This window comes from Semicossyphus pulcher, unplaced genomic scaffold (assembly GCF_022749685.1).
Source record: "Semicossyphus pulcher isolate SPU_LCO1_2020_fin unplaced genomic scaffold, fSemPul1.0.p SCAF_10, whole genome shotgun sequence".
Taxonomy (NCBI): domain Eukaryota; kingdom Metazoa; phylum Chordata; class Actinopteri; order Labriformes; family Labridae; genus Semicossyphus; species Semicossyphus pulcher.
In genome coordinates, this window is record NW_027211604.1 from 5,730,033 (window position 1) to 5,747,285 (window position 17,253).

General features: G+C 42.7%; 1 protein-coding gene across 1 annotated transcript in view; it reads left to right on the top strand.

Moving 5' to 3' along the window:
• st6gal1 (ST6 beta-galactosamide alpha-2,6-sialyltranferase 1) overlaps window positions 1-17,253 on the top strand; it is a 35,854-nt gene that overhangs the window by 7,372 nt on the left and 11,229 nt on the right. The window lies entirely within an intron of this gene.

The window sequence follows — 17,253 nt, forward strand, 5'->3', positions numbered from 1 at the left end:
GACTGGTTTGCTAAAAACAATTATACATATTTTTATTATTATATGCATTAGCTCTAGGCTTTACTACTCACCCTGTATGTGTGTGCTATGATTGCTATCAGTGTTGTAAGGCCTGGCTCAGTACACGTATACAAGGAATGTAAAAACAAGTTGAGCAACTAAAGCAGACGTTCAGGGCCTCTCTTGATGCCCTTTGTCCATAGACTGACAAACCTGGATTTTTATCATAAAACTGCTTAATTATGTGTTTTTACTATAGACTGTATCAAAGAAGTGCACGTATCCACTGCATGTGCCATCCCCCATTGTTTTGCTAACTCCCCTTTTTAAGCTTGAGTCTGGCTTTATGGCCGGAAATATGTTGTTTCTTTGGAACAATAAGTGACCAGATTTGGGCATGAGGGTGGATGTTGTCTGTATTGGGATCTACATGTCACAATGGCAGTCAAGCCACAACCTGTTGGTACAACAAAATGTAAAGCACGCATTGTTCGTCAAATATCTGCTTAAAAAATCTCCAAAAGCGATAACACCATAAAAAGGCTGAGCGGTTAAGTTCAGTCGCTTCTAGCTGAGCTGACACCAGACAGCTAGCCAAATACCTCGCTATTAATTAAGCATAACTTTAAGCTTTATTATGTTGTAAACGGTTGAGTTATATAGAAGTTTAGCCCCCGTACAGTTGTCATGAAGAGAAAGATGAGCTATAGAGACCAAATAATTTTTTGTACCAGGCTGTAAACATGTTTATTTGTACTGTGAAGTTGGGCATTTTAACATGGGGCTCTCTGGGGTTTGACTCACTTTGTGAGACAGTTAAGTGGCCACTCAAGAAACTGGAGTTTTTTGGTTTCATTTTTTAACCCCAGAGTCTGCTCCTGGTCCTGATTCACTCTTAGTGCTCTCATATACCCCTTTCCCACCAAAATTAGCGTGTTGACGCAGGTTTTTCAGACCCTGGAAGACCCGCTAAAAAGTGCAGATTGTCTCTTTTCCCATTGCCAGTGGAGCATACTCCTTTCGGTCTCTTTTCACACCTGGTGGAAACAGGGTTAGTAAACAATAATACACACAAAGAACTTAGATTATACTCTTTGATAAACAGCATGGAGGCTAGTGAAGGTGTTACGGTGGTAAGGTCTTTATTGTATCTATTCCTCATTCAGTCTGTTTATCAAACTCGGCGCTGACAAATTTGGAAAGATGTTCGAGCGCTGCTCGGACGGATACAGGCAGAGTTTGTAGCTGAGATGACAAGGAGTCGCAGAAGTTACCGAAGGAGCATAGCATCACGCCGGGGAGGGGGGAGGAGATTAGTGTGTTGACACAGGTTTTGTGTTCCCATCAATGCCGATCGGCGCTGAAGCCTTTCCCACAAAGCAAAAAAGCCGGGTTTTTTTGACTAGTGGGAAAGCGGCTATAGCATCGTTTTAGCAGAACAAGCTGTTAAATCGACCGAACTCTACTCGCTCTGCAGGAAACCGCAACAGACATTTCCCTCGAGAGGTGACAGAGAACAAAATCAGAGCTAAAAGAGTAAACATTGGACAAACACAATTCCACATGCGCATGTTGCTCTGAAACTGCTGGATGTGGAAATGTTTGCTAAGTTGAACAAATCAGCCAAAGAGGTGTGACATGACGAGGCAGATTTTATGATTCAGCTAAGAGGGATACGTAAATGCCTTTTAAACAGCCGTACTGAAAGAGTCAGATGATACAAATATATTCTGATGGAAAAGAGAGAACCAGAGGATGCAGACAGCTCCTTCTGTCAACTGAAGCAAAGTGGAAGCAGCTGGTTTTCCAAAAAGCCTTTTTATTTTCTCCCCAGAGGTCGATCATTGAAATCCTCTCTGTTTCTTCAGTGACTTTGTTTTATCTCAGCTGGAAGTGCAGATGGTTCATTCACACTGGACCGGACACTCGGGAGGGGTTGTGAAGAAGACAGAATATATTTTAGAGTTCTGAAATGACGAAGGGTTTTCTTCCTCCAATGCCTGAAAAGTTTGCTCTCCTGTTACACTTTTATTTGTTTCAGCATCTTAAAACATGACTCGTTGAAGCTCTTCTTTCAATAGTTGCAGCACCAGATTAATCTGTTAATGAATAAAATCATCAAATGACTGAACACAACTTTTAGACAGTAAAAAAGTAAAAACACAACAGTTATTGAGTCCATTACTGCACTTCAGGAAGGGAGAGGGGTGGTGGTGGTGGTTCTGTGTTGGTGGTGGTGGGGGGGGGGTTATGATCTCTGCAGTCTGTCCACGGCTCTGGGAAAAAAGCTGTTCTGCAGCCTGTTTGTGTGTGTGCTGGGGGTTCTCAGCCTGCCCGAGGGGAGGGGGGTGTCCGGGGTGTGAGGGATCCTGCATTATGTTTGTGGCCCGTGTGAGAACACGGCCTGAGTGGATGTCGCCCAGGTTTGGTAGGGGGCAGCCGATAATCCTCTCAGCCGTCTTGACAACCCGCTGCAGGTCTACCACACAGTACAGCAGTATGGTAGCGTGCTCTCAATTGTGCAGCAGTAGAAGTGGATCAGAAGTTTCTGAGGAAGCCTGTTGCGTTTCAGGGTCCTCAGAAAGCACATCCTCTGCTGGGCACTTTTACCTCCAGTCCTATTTGAATAAAGGGATACTGAGATTAAATAAAGACCTCAATAAAGAAACACTCTCATTATCACATAGTTTCCCTTTAAATAGCAGGTATACATTTATATTAAGTGCTCTATTTTTAAAAATAGCTATCAGCTGATGAGTTTTTTTCACTCCTCAAAGTGGGTCAGACTATAATTACCACTAAAATAAGTTATTCGGGCACATGGCAGTGCTGTTGTGTTGTCCTTCATGTGTCAGACAGACAGCACAGTGTGGAGCTGCTGCATGTTCAGCCTCTGGCTGTGTACAAACCAGCTGCTGAAAGTATAGAAATAACACAGCAGCAACATATTGATTTTATAAGCTCTCTGCACTCGTATGCAGAACAACGTGCAGTCATGTGTGCATATGTGTTCCATAGGGTCCCATATATGCAACGGTTTCAATTGACTCCTGTCGTTCTCTGGTCTGTGTAATGGCCTTTTATTGTCTTTGTCATTTCATCGACTGTGGTGCTTTGTTGAAGCAGGGGAAACTGTACAAACTGAGCACAGGGGGCTTTATAAAACTCGACCTCAGAACTTATCACCTATCATGATTCCTCCTCTGGGAACAATGACAAACTTGCCAGCGGTTCCAGCCAAGACTTCCTTTTCCTTGCACTGCATTGTTTATAGTCCGACTAGCAACTTAAGAAGTAAGAATGGAGTCGGAGTTGAGATACAATGGGCCTCATTTACGAACAGTGCGTACGCACGAATCTGTGCTTGAACTGTGCGTATGCACGTTTGACGCACAAATCTTGGATTCATCAATTTGTTCTTACCTAAATTTCTTCGTACTCTGCGAACAAATTTAGAACTCCCTCAGACCATACGTACGCACAATGATGATGTCCTAGGAAATGTTAACACACACCCTTTTAACTAAATGCATACTATATTTATATTTCTTCATTTATTGAAAAAAAAAAAGGCTTTAATAGACAATAACTGAATTTACTAATGTATGGACCAAACGTAAATGCCATGTCATCCTCATAATTTATTGTCATATAATCAAAATCTTCAATTATAGCAGTTGAGTTAGTTTATTAAGTTTACAACAGAGTAGACCATATGAAAATGTTCATATTGAAATGTAACACTTTTGTTACAATTGTTTCTATTTCTGCTGATGTGAAATTTTCCTTTTGAGGCCATCTTTCACGTTCTTTCAGCTTCTCCGTAACACCGCTCTCGTCATGCGGCACCAAACAGATGTCCTTATATTGAGAAATAGAGGCGTGGCAGTATGCTGATTGCAGATCGCGGACACGCGCCTGTCAATTTAGAATGGTTCTGATTTACTAACATACGCACGGTGGTGAGAACAAAATTGGCCGGTACGCACGTGTCAAAAATCCGACGGTAATTTTGCGCAAGTACTTATTTTTTGCGGAGAGTAAGAACATTTCTGCGCAGATATTAGTGAATGAGGCCCAATGTCTAAGAACAGATTGTTAGCTGCACATGCAGATATCTGTTTATAGAGATTAATAAAATGTCCGCTGATGGAAGCCGGGATGTCATTCTGTCGGATTGCATTCCACTCCTTTTGCTCTCCATACGGACTGTTTTTCCTGCATGCAACAAAAGCCTTCTGATATGTGATCGGTCAATACTACTCGGACTACAAACGTACAACAAACGGAAACCAAAACACCAAAATCCAGTCCCAAATCTGGGAATAGAAATTTTATGTAACTGAATCCAGGTTTGGGTTTTGTTTGGATTTAACGAAATCCTGGTTCAGGTTCTCCATCAAATCTCCCAACACTTATCTTGACCAGTCAGGAGTCCTTTTCCCTGGAGTTGTTGTGATACTAATACCAGTATCGGAAATGCCAAAGGTGCAGAATCGGCAAGTTTGCCCTTCTATGCACTGATCAGATACCGTAATTCATGAGTATTAAAAATGATCAAGTTCTTTCACCAGGATTAAATTCTTCTTCACTGTTTCAAAACACTAACCTGCACAGTAATTTGCACTGTTGTGTCACCTTCACCTCCACCTGCTGCTCTAAAAAAGAACCGAGCAGAAAAGGAAATCTGATTTCTAGTAAAACAACAGTGTGTCAAGGCTATGTTTGATGGGGTGTTGTTGCCAAAATGGGTTCGTAGTGCAGGCCTACAGTCATTCATTGGATGGATGCATGTCCTGAGAATCTTATGTCATAATGACTGAGAACTTCTTATGTCCCTGTAACTCTGGAAGCTTTGTCGTCATTTCCTCAGGGCCGGTAGCTCATCATAGTCTTCCAAAAGCAAAACGTTTGCAAGAGGGATTCAAGGACCCTTGACCCTGACATTTGCAGCTGGTTTGGGAAACTTTCCCTGCGGGTTTCAGCTGGGCTCAGCCCCCCCTGAAGCCACAAGGGCCGTTTAAAAATGTTAAAAAAGCCCCTGAGTCATGTTTTATTACATAAGTCGAATTAAGTTTGTCTCTGCCAGAGTGCAGGATAAATCATTAAGGATTTGCTATCAGAAGCAGTGGAGCTGTCTAAGTTAATTTTTATACATTCTTCTATCAGCAGAAAGCACCTCTTGATTTTATCTTGGATGTCTGTTTTATTGTATTGGTGTTACCCTTCAGGTTTAATGTTTTATTTGTATGACCATTAATCATGGATAAGGTGCATTGAACAGAGAGCTCCCCTCACTCCCACACCAAAAGTCAACTGACAATACTGACAACCCAAAAAGTGCTGTAAAACGTAAGAGAAAGCACAGAAAAGAACAGCTTGATTTTAAGCCGGTTTTGGCTGTGATAAACAGATGTAAAGAACAACATGCTTTATAATTGTTTTGGGTAAAATGACAAGAATGATTTTCTTCAGTTGGTTGATTATCAGGCATCAGAATCTCTGCATTCTTCCACCTGCTGCGGGAAGCGCTGAGTCATGTCAGACCGGCTTCCTCACTGCAGGGATTTATTTTGTCTCTGATTACATTTCACTTCATCACTACTGCTTTTGTGAGCACTCACCAAGCTGCACAGCTAACAGAAACCGTGGACTAAACATGATCATACTGGAGATGGTATGTCAGATTTTTTATTTCTGAACACTTTTACTCCTAATTATATTTTTTGTCCTACTTTTACCTGAATTATAATCATGCTCAACAGTTCTTATATTTAGGGCTTTGAATTGGAATACACTGTATTTGTTTAAAATCTGGCAAATAAGCTCCATTAAAAGTTAGCTGAATGATCGATTAGCAGTTCTTGTTTGCAGTTTATTCATGCATGCGCTGACAAATATCACTGGATTCATTTGATACTGAAGTAAGTTTAAAAATGTCATGACTTTCAGGCACGTTCTACAAGAACAGCTGCACATGTCTCATAAACGCTTTGATGTTAACAACAAACTCAGGAAAAGTGCTGTATGTAAATACAAAGTAGAGGTACTTTATTTGAGTATGTTTTTTTTCCCTGCAACTTTTGCTTCTAAGTAAGGGATAATGTATAGTGAGCAGGTCGTTATTGCAGAATGGAACCACAGGGCAGGTCCTGTCTCATCCAGAAGGGGTTCCTCCACGATAACAACCTGCTCACTATACATTATCACGCTTATTACTATTAATATAATTATACTGTTATTACTTTTTACTTAAGAAATCAATTATTATCTTTCCGTTTTCCATTTAAAAAAAGTCTGTTACAGCCACAGTGAGAGCTGCGTCCATAGCAACGGTTAACTCTGTACATTCTTAAAATGAGCTAACCTAGCTGCTATTACTCACATTAAAATGAGCTAACCTAGCTGGTATTACTCACATTAAAATGAGCTAAGCTAGCTGTTATTACTCACATTAAATTGAGCTAACCTAGCTGTTATTACTCACATTAAAATTTCCACTAATGGTGAAGAAAGACATGATGAACGGACCGCAGCACCTGATTGAGGTTTTCTGTCTCGTCACTGTCAGTCTGTTGACATTTTCTTTTCCATTCACCGTGTTCCATGTTTACTTCATGTGCCATCTTCAGTTTTGTAGATCTCTCTGCTGTAGCCTTCAGCTTTTACAGTGTTTAACCTTTATTGCTTTCTTTCTGTTGTGTTTGTCTCTTTTCTTCTTTTTTCCCGCTGTAAACAAACCAACGTCAAATTTACCGGACTTCTTTGGCGGATTGATATGATTACAGTTAGTCTTCCGGATTGTGCGATCAGAGCTGAATCCCTAGCAACGGTCTGTTCTTCATAGCAACGGTCTGTTATATAGAAATGAGAAATAACAGACTTTGGAATTGCGTAAAAAAAACCAATCAGAATCAAGTTTTTAACACCGCCGTGTAATAATCCGATATAACTTAGAATCAAATATTGTTCTCTGAAGCCCCTGGATACCCAAATAATCTTCTAACTATGTAATTCAGGATCCTATATTCATCATAGTAAACATTTGAAAGTAGAAATATATATCAATCCAGATTTGAAATATTGTCATTTAAGTGTCTAACTTTTCTGGTATTTGGATTGAATTGGGCAAAAATTACGCGACAAATTCCACAAAAGCCAATAATAAAAAAAGTCACATGTCAGCAGTGTTTTAAAACCCAGCTTTAGTGTCGTCTTAAGTCCAAATATAGACCGAACATACAGGGGAAGGTAGGTATGGGGTACGGTAGATAGTATATCTTTTGTTTGTTAGATCCTTGTTTTGATGTTCCTGATTCAAGTTCCTACATGTTCTGTAAACGGCTGAAGTTCTTCCACTTCTTTATATGATTGTCTGCAGTCGTTATCGTTTCCCGAGAGCCACACAGTCCTCCAGCTTCATTTACTTCCATTAAATTTAACTGATAGTCAGGTCAAATGCATTCGATACAAATGTGCTTTGTGGGATAAAGTGCTACCACTGAATCCAATAAAGGACTTCTTCATGTCTTTCTCTCTTCTCTCTTCTCTCTTCGGTGGTTACTGATTCAAACATTAATTGTACCGTGGTGTTACTCTCCTCCTCCGAGGCGCCCGTCAGAGACAAAGCATCACAATCGCAGTAGCAGAGACAATACTTACACACTGTAAAAGTCCTGAAACGTGAGCAGAGCGGGAATATGAGAGCATTTAATTCACTGAGTCAGCCATGTGAGTACGGGAACGCTTCACATGGCCCGCGAGTGCTCACAAACACGGACAGTGAACTTAGAGAAGGCATGCACGGTTGTTACAGTGGCAGTTAAAAAAAACAAAATACATTTTATTTATATAGCGTTTTAATAAGTACTTAAAGACACCAATAGCAAAGACAGTAAAAGCAGCAGTATAAAACGATCAAGCTGCAGTTAAAATGCATGTATATAAAAGAAAACAGTTAAAGCAATAAGATAATGAGGGGTCACAGATTAAAAGCAGATTGGGGGGGTTTTGAGTCCAGTTTTGAAAGAGGGGAGTGAGGGAGGGTGTCTGAGGTGATGGCCGAGTTCCAGAGGGAGGGGGCGGCAATAGAGAAGGCTCTTTCCAAACTTGAACACTGTAAGCCGGCTGTTTAAACAGCATTTAAGTAAAGGAATTATTTTATTTGCTTTTATTATTAAAGCCAACAAATTTAGGCTTTTACAGCCAATGTTTTTCTCTGGGGAGCATGCCCCCAGACCCCCCCTAGCTGTCTACTTTTCCCCACTGGCTGTATACTCCATATGTTTGTGGAAAGCCCAGAATAATCTGAACAATATTGTCTGCATTTCTACATCATGTAGGCTATTCATTTAAATCCTGTTTTTTCTTATACTCCTCATAATAGCTTGTGTGAAAGAAAATATAAAATGCATAGCCAGTTGCGGCACAGTGGCACTTTCTCGCGGAATGTATATATTGCTTTGGTTTGGTAGCCACCCCAAGATTTTCTGTGGCCATCTCTGGCCACCCTTTTGAAAAACTCCTGGAGTTGCCACTGTCTTTATGCCTCTCTCATCTCGCCTTCTCTTCTCTCTTTCTGTCTTGCCTCTCCTCTGATGAATCAAGCCTTCTTCCTCCTCCTCCTCCTCCTCTCTTTCTGCCTGATTTCACCCATCACCCGGGGCAGTGATGGCATGCTCCAGTGTCCTTATTCTTCTTTGCCGTTCGGCTCTTTTGCTTACAGTATAAGAAACGTTTTTTTTGTTATCAAAGGGTTCAAAATACAAATGAATGTTTTCTCACTCGCCTCTAGTGGTATTTAGCGATGCAAGGTCTTTTTAGATCCCTGATCCACAGGGATGATTTCTCTTGACATTTTTAAAGCTTTTAATTTATTGATATTTACAAACAGAAATGAACACAAACTGGAATTGAGGGCAAAATTGTCAAGTAGATCAATCAGAAATTCAGCAAGAAATCTGATTTAGTGCTGGGGTCGGAGCCTAGACGCCAAACAAGCTATGTTCTGCTGCAATAAACATTTCAAACTATAACAACGCGAGTTGTCTGACTGAAATATATTTATTCATAAATTATTTACAGAAATCTTCCTTTATTTTTAAGTCCACAAACAAATACCCAGTAATGTAGATAATTTCTATGTGGACAAATTGAGGATTAACGACAACCAATTTTACTAATGGATTTCTTGTATCTTCCATGTGTTTGATTCGTGCCTGTGTCCTCTTGGCTTTGTTTGCCTGTCTGGATAGATTCCCTGATTGTTTCCACATCACACTTTTTGTAATAGAGTGACTCAGCATGGCCTCCACATTACTTCTGCATTTGGGTCTTATCCCCTGTGCTCCTGTTTTTTCGCTTGTACATACATGACTGAAACTTCTAGGGCCATGACTGGCCAGTTTGTGTAACTTTAGAAACAGCCTACACTTTCAATCAGTTAGACCGTGCTCTTGCAGCCTTACTTTCCTTACCTGGCTGGCCAGTTACCTTAATGTCCTGACCCTTTATTACCCGGACCCCAGGAGCTTTTTGTTAAATATGCACTGTTGGCCGTCTTGCTGTCCTTCTGCCCATCGGCCAGAGTTGTGGTGCCTAGATCACCGACATCGGGGCTGTCCTCCAGACATGCTCAGCCCTTCCTCCTGGTCGCCCTCCAGACCTTCCTTTTCCATCTGTTTCCACCCCAAGCTGTCTCCCCCGACAGTCAACTACCCAGGTCCTCCGCTTAAGGTCTCCTGCTCCAGACCCTTGGCCACCCGCTTTAGGTGTCCTGCTCCGTCCCTGCCCAGTCCCAAGGCCATCTGCCTGGGGTTTCCTGTTCGGCCTCGGAACAGCCCCTGGGCCATGTTCCCCTGTGTCACCTCAGTCCAGTCACTGGTTCATCCGCTTGAGGTGTCCTGCACCGCCCCTGCCTAGCTTCAAGGCCGTCCACCTGAGGTCTGCTGTTCAGCATCGGGAGTCAGACTGAGGTCTACTGCTCCACACGGCCCTGTTCCACCAGTCTGACATCCCAGGTTCCATTTTGCAGCTTTACGCTACCCACCCTATAATCTCTCCTCCCGACCCCTCAACCCACCCTGCTCCACGTTCCCGATCAGCTTGTTCGGTCATCTGGAATCTTCTCTTATAATGTTTCATCCCGCTTTCTACATCCTGACTTTAATTAATTAAAGTGTCAGCCATCAACTCTGGTACTGTTTTGCCTATGCCTATATGCCCCGCCTATGTTTTTTTTTTAAGATTTTTTTTTCAGGAAATGTGGGGAGCAGAGAGTGGGGGATGACATGCACCAAATGGATCGGCAGACCTGGAGGTCGAACCTGCGATCAGTGCAACGAGGACTGTAGTCTCTATACATGGGGCGCCTGCTCTACCAAACCAACCAAACCAGCCAAACCAGTGCCCCGCCTATTGGAAGATTTGCCTGTATTTGTTTCTCTTGTCCACCTATAATATTCACGCTCTCCTCCCCATGCATGTAAACAGTGTAATCCTTTATCTCTTTCAGTTCAGTTCAGTTCAGAAAACTTTATTTATCCCATACGGGCAATTCAGTTCACAGCTCCCAGTTCAACAAGTTAGAGAAAAAAAAGAAAAAGAAAAAGCACAACACATACACAATCATTCATTGCACATACAACTCTAACACTCAACACTCAACTCTCAGCTGCCAGCGAACCAGCTCAACCCATGCCCTCCCCAGCAGCGACGTCCTGTACATGTGCAAATATGCAAAATAAATATTCCAACACGGAAGAACGGGCCAACAGGATAAAGACAAAACAAGCAAATAAATAGCAAATAAATAAGAACCACAAAGCACAAATCTTCTCATTAAAATTGGCATTCATCAGCCTAATAACTGAAGGGATAAAAGAATTCGAGTAACGATTTGTCTTCCTCAGGGGGGCATAGTAGCGCCGCCCTGAGGGCATTAGAGTAAATTCACTGGACATGACATGGTCTCCCTGCTTCAGGATGCATTTTGCTTTCTGGACCACGCCTTTTTTCCAGAGCTCACTCAGGTCTGTGAGCTGGACTCCAATAATCTTGGAGCAGACTCTGACGATCTGATTCAGACTGTTCTTGTCCTTCACTGACAGACCATTGAACCAACAGATAAAAGAGAACGTTAAAAGACTCTCAATAAAAGAATGATAAAAGGAACATAGAATGGTTTTAGAAACACTAAAAGAGTTGAGCTTCCGCATCAGGTGGATTCTTTGTTGTCCCCGTTTGACAAGTGACTCTGTGTTTTTGTCAAATTTGAGAGTCAGATATGGTTCCTAGGTATTTGTAGGTTTCCACAATTTGAACTGGGTCACCATGTATCTGGCTGTTTTGTGGCTCTGCACTGTTCTTTCTAAAATCAATGATCAACTCCTTTGTTTTCCTTACATTAAGATCCAAGAAGTTGTCATCGCACCATTTGATAAAATCATTTAGAGCGTAGCCACGATCCGACTGTGGATCCTGAAGAAGAGACAGCAGAGCGGTGTCATCAGGGAATTTGACCAAGTGACTGCCCTCTTGTGAAGCTCTACAGCTGTCTGTATACATAATAAAAAGTAATGGCGAGAGCACACAGCCCTGAGGGGAACCAGTGCGACAAGTGATGGGGGTAGACATGTGGTCATTAACGAAGACACGCTGCACTCTGTCTGTTAAGAAGTTTAAAAGCAACAATAAGATCTGATCTGGGAGCATAAAATCAGAGGCTAGCCGTTCAATTAAAATGTGGGGCTGCATTTTATTGAAAGCGGAAGAAAAATCTGCAAATAAGAGTCTCACATGGGATTTGGGTTTTTCAAGGTGCTTTAGTGCTCTGTCTTAAATGAAAAGTTTTGCGTCATTAACACCTTTACCAACTTGATAAGCAAACTGCAGTGGATCTAATCTGCCATCAATTGGGGAGACCACATTTCCTTTTAAGATTTTTTCAAAGTTTTTCATCACAAGAGATGTCAGTGCCACTGGTCTGAAGTCGTTAAAATCTCTTGGATGATTTATCTTTGGCACTGGAATAATAGTGGATGTTTTCCATAATTGGGGCAGGTACCCACTCCCTGCGCACATCTGAAAGAGTACTGTGAACACCTCACTGAGTTGGTCTGCACAGTGACGCAAAGTGCGTCCACAGATGCCATCAGGACCAGCCGCCTTCCTGATATTCACCTTTTTGAACAGAGAAGCAACCTCCCTTTCTGTGATGGCAATTCCATTTTCAGTTTTTAAAGACATCCTCAATGTAGAGATCTTGCATGCAGGGTCAGACCTTTCAAAACGAGAAAAAAAGGAATTGAAAGCATCGGGCAGGTCAGCGTCATTTACGCCACTGATAGTTGTGAGCTGCCTGGTTTCGCAAGAGTACTGGTTTATGGATGCCATCTGTTTTATCCCCTTGCCAGGCAACTCTAAGGTCATCACTGCAGTACTGTTCCTCTATTTTGTCTCTGTTCTGAATTTTGGCTTTCCTTATTTCATTTCTCACTTCTCTGGAGACAGCTTTTTTCTCCAGAGGGTCACCAGTGTAAAAAATCTTTTTCTTCTTATTGATTACAGCTTTGAGTTCTTTAGTCACCCAGGGTTTATTATTTGGGTACGTGACAACAGTTTTGGATGGAATTATAGAGTCTACACAGAAATTGATGTATGATGAAACAGCGTCACATAGATCATTCATATCATCACAACCATCATAGAAACACTGCCAATCCGTGCACTCAAAGCGTGCTTGAAGAGAGGTAATGCTGTCTTCAGACCAGCTCTTGACAGTTCTCTCCTTTCTGTCCACACGTCTGAAGGTGGGTTTATACATAGGCATAAGGTACACTCCGTTATGATAAGAAGCACCCAGTGAGGGCGTTGGCATTGATGTATATGCTCCTTTTACTGTACCATAGCACAGATCAATTATAGTGTTCTTCTGTGTAGTGGAGCAGGTCACATACTGTTCATAAGTTTTTAAGACCGTGTTCAGTTTGCAACGATTAAAATCACCGAGAACAAATTTTGGTGCGTCTGGGCGGACAGCATCCAGTCTGCTCATTACGTCAGCGATCAGCTGAGCAGCGGCAGTAGCGTTGGCTCGCGGATGGATGTACACCAATGTGTAAAACAGTTGTTGAAACTCACGCGGCAGATAAAAGGGGCGAAGTGAGATTGTCAACAATTCAAGATCGGTTGTGCATATTCTTTCTCTGACCTTCACTGTATTACAGTACCTCTCGTTGACGTAAAAACACACTCCTCCTCCTCGGCTTTTTCTGGTAATCTCCGGAGACCGGTCCAGGCGAATCGGGGTTCCGAACCCGATGAGTGAAAAGTCCTCATCCCGGTCCGAGTCACTGAGCCATGATTCAGTGAAGGCGAGGAGGCAGGTCTCCTTGATTTCTCTCTTGAGCTTGGCCCATACTTCCAGTTCATCTAGCTTGTTCCTGATAGACTGAACATTTGCCAACAAGATTGTAGGGAGTGGGGGTAATTTACGCCGATCGCTCAGCCTGAGAGTCTTTAATCTCCGCCGTAGACCACCTCTTTTTCCTCTTTTCCTGGTCTTTACGATCGGCTTGCATATCTCCCTCGGGATACTGGCTAATATCTCTCCAGCTGCCGAAGTCCGCAGGAAAAGTAGAAACGCCCGGCTCAGAGTACCTCTCTCCGGTGCGCCGTGTTCAGCTCCATGGCAGGTAGAGACGCCAAGTAAAAGTGGTAGCGTTGCCGCATAAAAAAGGATCAAAAGACCCGCAACTGTTCCCATCCGCATCGCTGGTTCACTGACGGTTCATTCACACATAAGAATTTAAAAAAAAGATTTTAAAAGGCCTCTCGGAACATAGAAAACACATAACACATGGCATACACACACTGAGCAGACTGCTGGGTCGCACACTGTGAAGCGCCCCACTCGCCCAGTCTTTGCCGGTTTGTCTTGTTTGACAACCGTTCCAGACAGTTGATGCTTTATTATTCTTGCTGCATGTTTTTAGGACTTTTGGACAATTTGTGTGCCTGTGTGCTTGGACTGACCCTGGATTTGAGCCTTGCCTGTCATACCACAAAGTAGGCCTTTTTTTTCATTGCATTTATTGTATTAAAGTCACTCATATGCATCCGCTCTGCTTTTAAAGTAATAATGATAATAATAACTTTATCAGCTTTATAGATTCAGATTAACATTGTGCCTTTTAAGATACCCAAAGTCGCTTTAGGAGCTCAAACATGTGTCGTTGGAGTTCCTGGATTTTACTGAGGAAGGGAAGGTTGGAGATCAGCCTGTAGTTAGAGAGTTGTTTTTGTTTAAGGAAGGGGGTGACTGCTGTCATTTTGAAGGTGGATGGTACGATGCCAGATTGGAGGGAGGAGTTGATGGTGTCCACAATCAATGATTTCTGTGAGAGACACATCACACTTAGACTTCCACACTTGAATTGTTCTCTCTTCTTCACTTTTTCACAAGTTTTAATTCACAATCTACTTTAATCTGATCACTTCGCCTTCTCTCCTCTCTTTCTGTCTGGCCTCTCCTCTGATGAAACAAGCCTTCTTCCTCCTCCTCCTCCTCCTCTCTTTCTGCCTGATTTCACCCATCACCCGGGGCAGTGATGGCATGCTCCAGTGTCCTTATTCTTCTTTACCGTTCGGCTCTTTTGCTTACAGTATAAGAAACGAGGAACCATAAAAAAAAGTATTTTTTTTTGTTATCAAAGGGTTCAAAATACAAATGAATGTTTTCTCACTCGCCTCTGGTGGTATTTAGCAATGCAAAGTCTTTTTAGATCCCTGATCCACAGGGATGATTTCACTTGACATTTTTAAAGCTTTCAATTTATTGATATTTACAAACAGAAATGAACACAAACTGGAATTGAGGGCAAAATTGTCAAGTAGATCAATCAGAAATTCAGCAAGAAATCTGATTTATTTTAGATTATTTGACCTATTTATATCTGTAGTAATGGGGCGACGCCTGCGAGCTAGTTCAGGCAGACAACTCGAGCTGCACTGATTTAAAAATTGATATACGTCACTTCCACATCACCTGACAAACACTTCCTCCCAATTGGCGGTCTATTTAAGCTGCAAGATTTCCTGTCTCTCCCTCTGCTCTGTCATTGCCATCGCTGCCCTGCACCAGTACTGTGCTCCTACTTTCAGCCCCACCACCACCCCAGCATCCACCTGTAGGCTCCGAATAGGGGGTTTAAGATATTATCTCATCACTTCTCAATTTCTGCATGTATAATAAATCAGCGAGGAGTGCTGGGATCGGAGCCTAGACGCCAAACAAGCTATGTTCTGCTGCAATAAACATTTCAAACTATAACAACGCGAGTTGTCTGACTGAAATATATTTATTCATAAATTATTTACAGAAATCTTCCTTTATTTTTAAGTCCACAAACAAATACCCAGTAATGTAGATAATTTCTATGTGGACAAATTGAGGATTAACGACAACCAATTTTACTAATGGTTTTCTTGTATCTTCCATGTGTTTGATTCGTGCCTGTGTCCTCTTGGCTTTGTTTGCCTGTCTGGATAGATTCCCTGATTGTTTCCACATCACACTTTTTGTAATAGAGTGACTCAGCATGGCCTCCACATTAAGTCTGCTTTTGGGTCTTATCCCCTGTGCTCCTGTTTTTTCGCTTGTACATACATGACCGTACAAACTGGCCAGTCATGGCCCTAGAAGTTTCATTTGATCAACTTTAGAAACAGCCTACACTCCACTCAGTTAGACCGTGCTCTTGCAGCCTTACTTTCCTTACCTGGCTGGCCAGTTACCTTAATGTCCTGACACTTTATTACCCGGACCCCAGGAGCTTTTTGTTAAATATGCACTGTTGGCCGTCTTGCTGTCCTTCTGCCCATCGGCCAGAGTTGTGGTGCCTAGATTACCGACATCGGGGCTGTCCTCCAGACATGCTCAGCCCTTCCTCTTGGTCGCCCTCCAGACCTTCCTTTTCCATCTGTTTCCACCCCAAGCTGTCTCCCCCGACAGTCAACTACCCAGGTCCTCCGCTTAAGGTCTCCTGCTCCAGACCCTTGGCCACCCGCTTTAGGTGTCCTGCTCCGTCCCTGCCCAGTCCCAAGGCCATCTGCCTGGGGTTTCCTGTTCGGCCTCGGAACAGCCCATGGGCCATGTTCCCCTGTGTCACCTCAGTCCAGTCACTGGTTCATCCGCTTGAGGTGTCCTGCACCGCCCCTGCCTAGCTTCAAGGCCGTCCACCTGAGGTCTGCTGTTCAGCATCGGGAGTCAGACTGAGGTCTACTGCTCCACACGGCCCTGTTCCACCAGTCTGACATCCCAGGTTCCATTTTGCAGCTTTACGCTACCCACCCTATAATCTCTCCTCCCGACCCCTCAACCCACCCTGCTCCACGTTCCCGATCAGCTTGTTCGGTCATCTGGAATCTTCTCTTATAATGTTTCATCCCGCTTTCTACATCCTGACTTTAATTAATTAAAGTGTCAGCCATCAACTCTGCTACTGTTTTGCCTATGCCTATATGCCCCGCCTATGTTTTTTTTTTAAGATTTTTTTTTCAGGAAATGTGGGGAGCAGAGAGTGGGGGATGACATGCACCAAATGGATCGGCAGACTGGGAGTCGAACCTGCGATCAGTGCAATGAGGATTGTAACCTCTATACATGGGGCGCCTGCTCTACCAAACCAACCAAACCAACCAAACCAGTGCCCCGCCTATTGGAGGATTTGCCTGTATTTGTTTTTCTTGTCCACCTAAATTATTCACGGTCTCCACTCCATGCACGTAAACAGTCTAATCCTTTATCTCTTTGTCGGTTTGTCTTGTTTGACAACCATTCCAGACAGTTGATGCTTTATTATTCTTGCTGCATGTTTTTTGGACTTTTGGACAATTTGTGTGCCTGTGTGCTTGGACTGACCCTGGATTTGAGCCTTGCCTGTCATACCACAAAGTAGGCCTTTTTGTCATTGCATTTATTGTATTAAAGTCACTCATATGCATCCGCTCTGCTTTTAAAGTAATAATGATAATAACTTTATCAGCTTTATAGATTCAGATTAACATTGTGCCTTTTAAGATACCCAAAGTCGCTTTAGGAGCTCAAACATGTGTCGTTGGAGTTCCTGGATTTTACTGAGGAAGGGAAGGTTGGAGATCAGCCTGTAGTTAGAGTTGTTTTTGTTTAAGGAAGGGGGTGACTGCTGTCATTTTGAAGGTGGATGGTACGATGCCAGATTGGAGGGAGGAGTT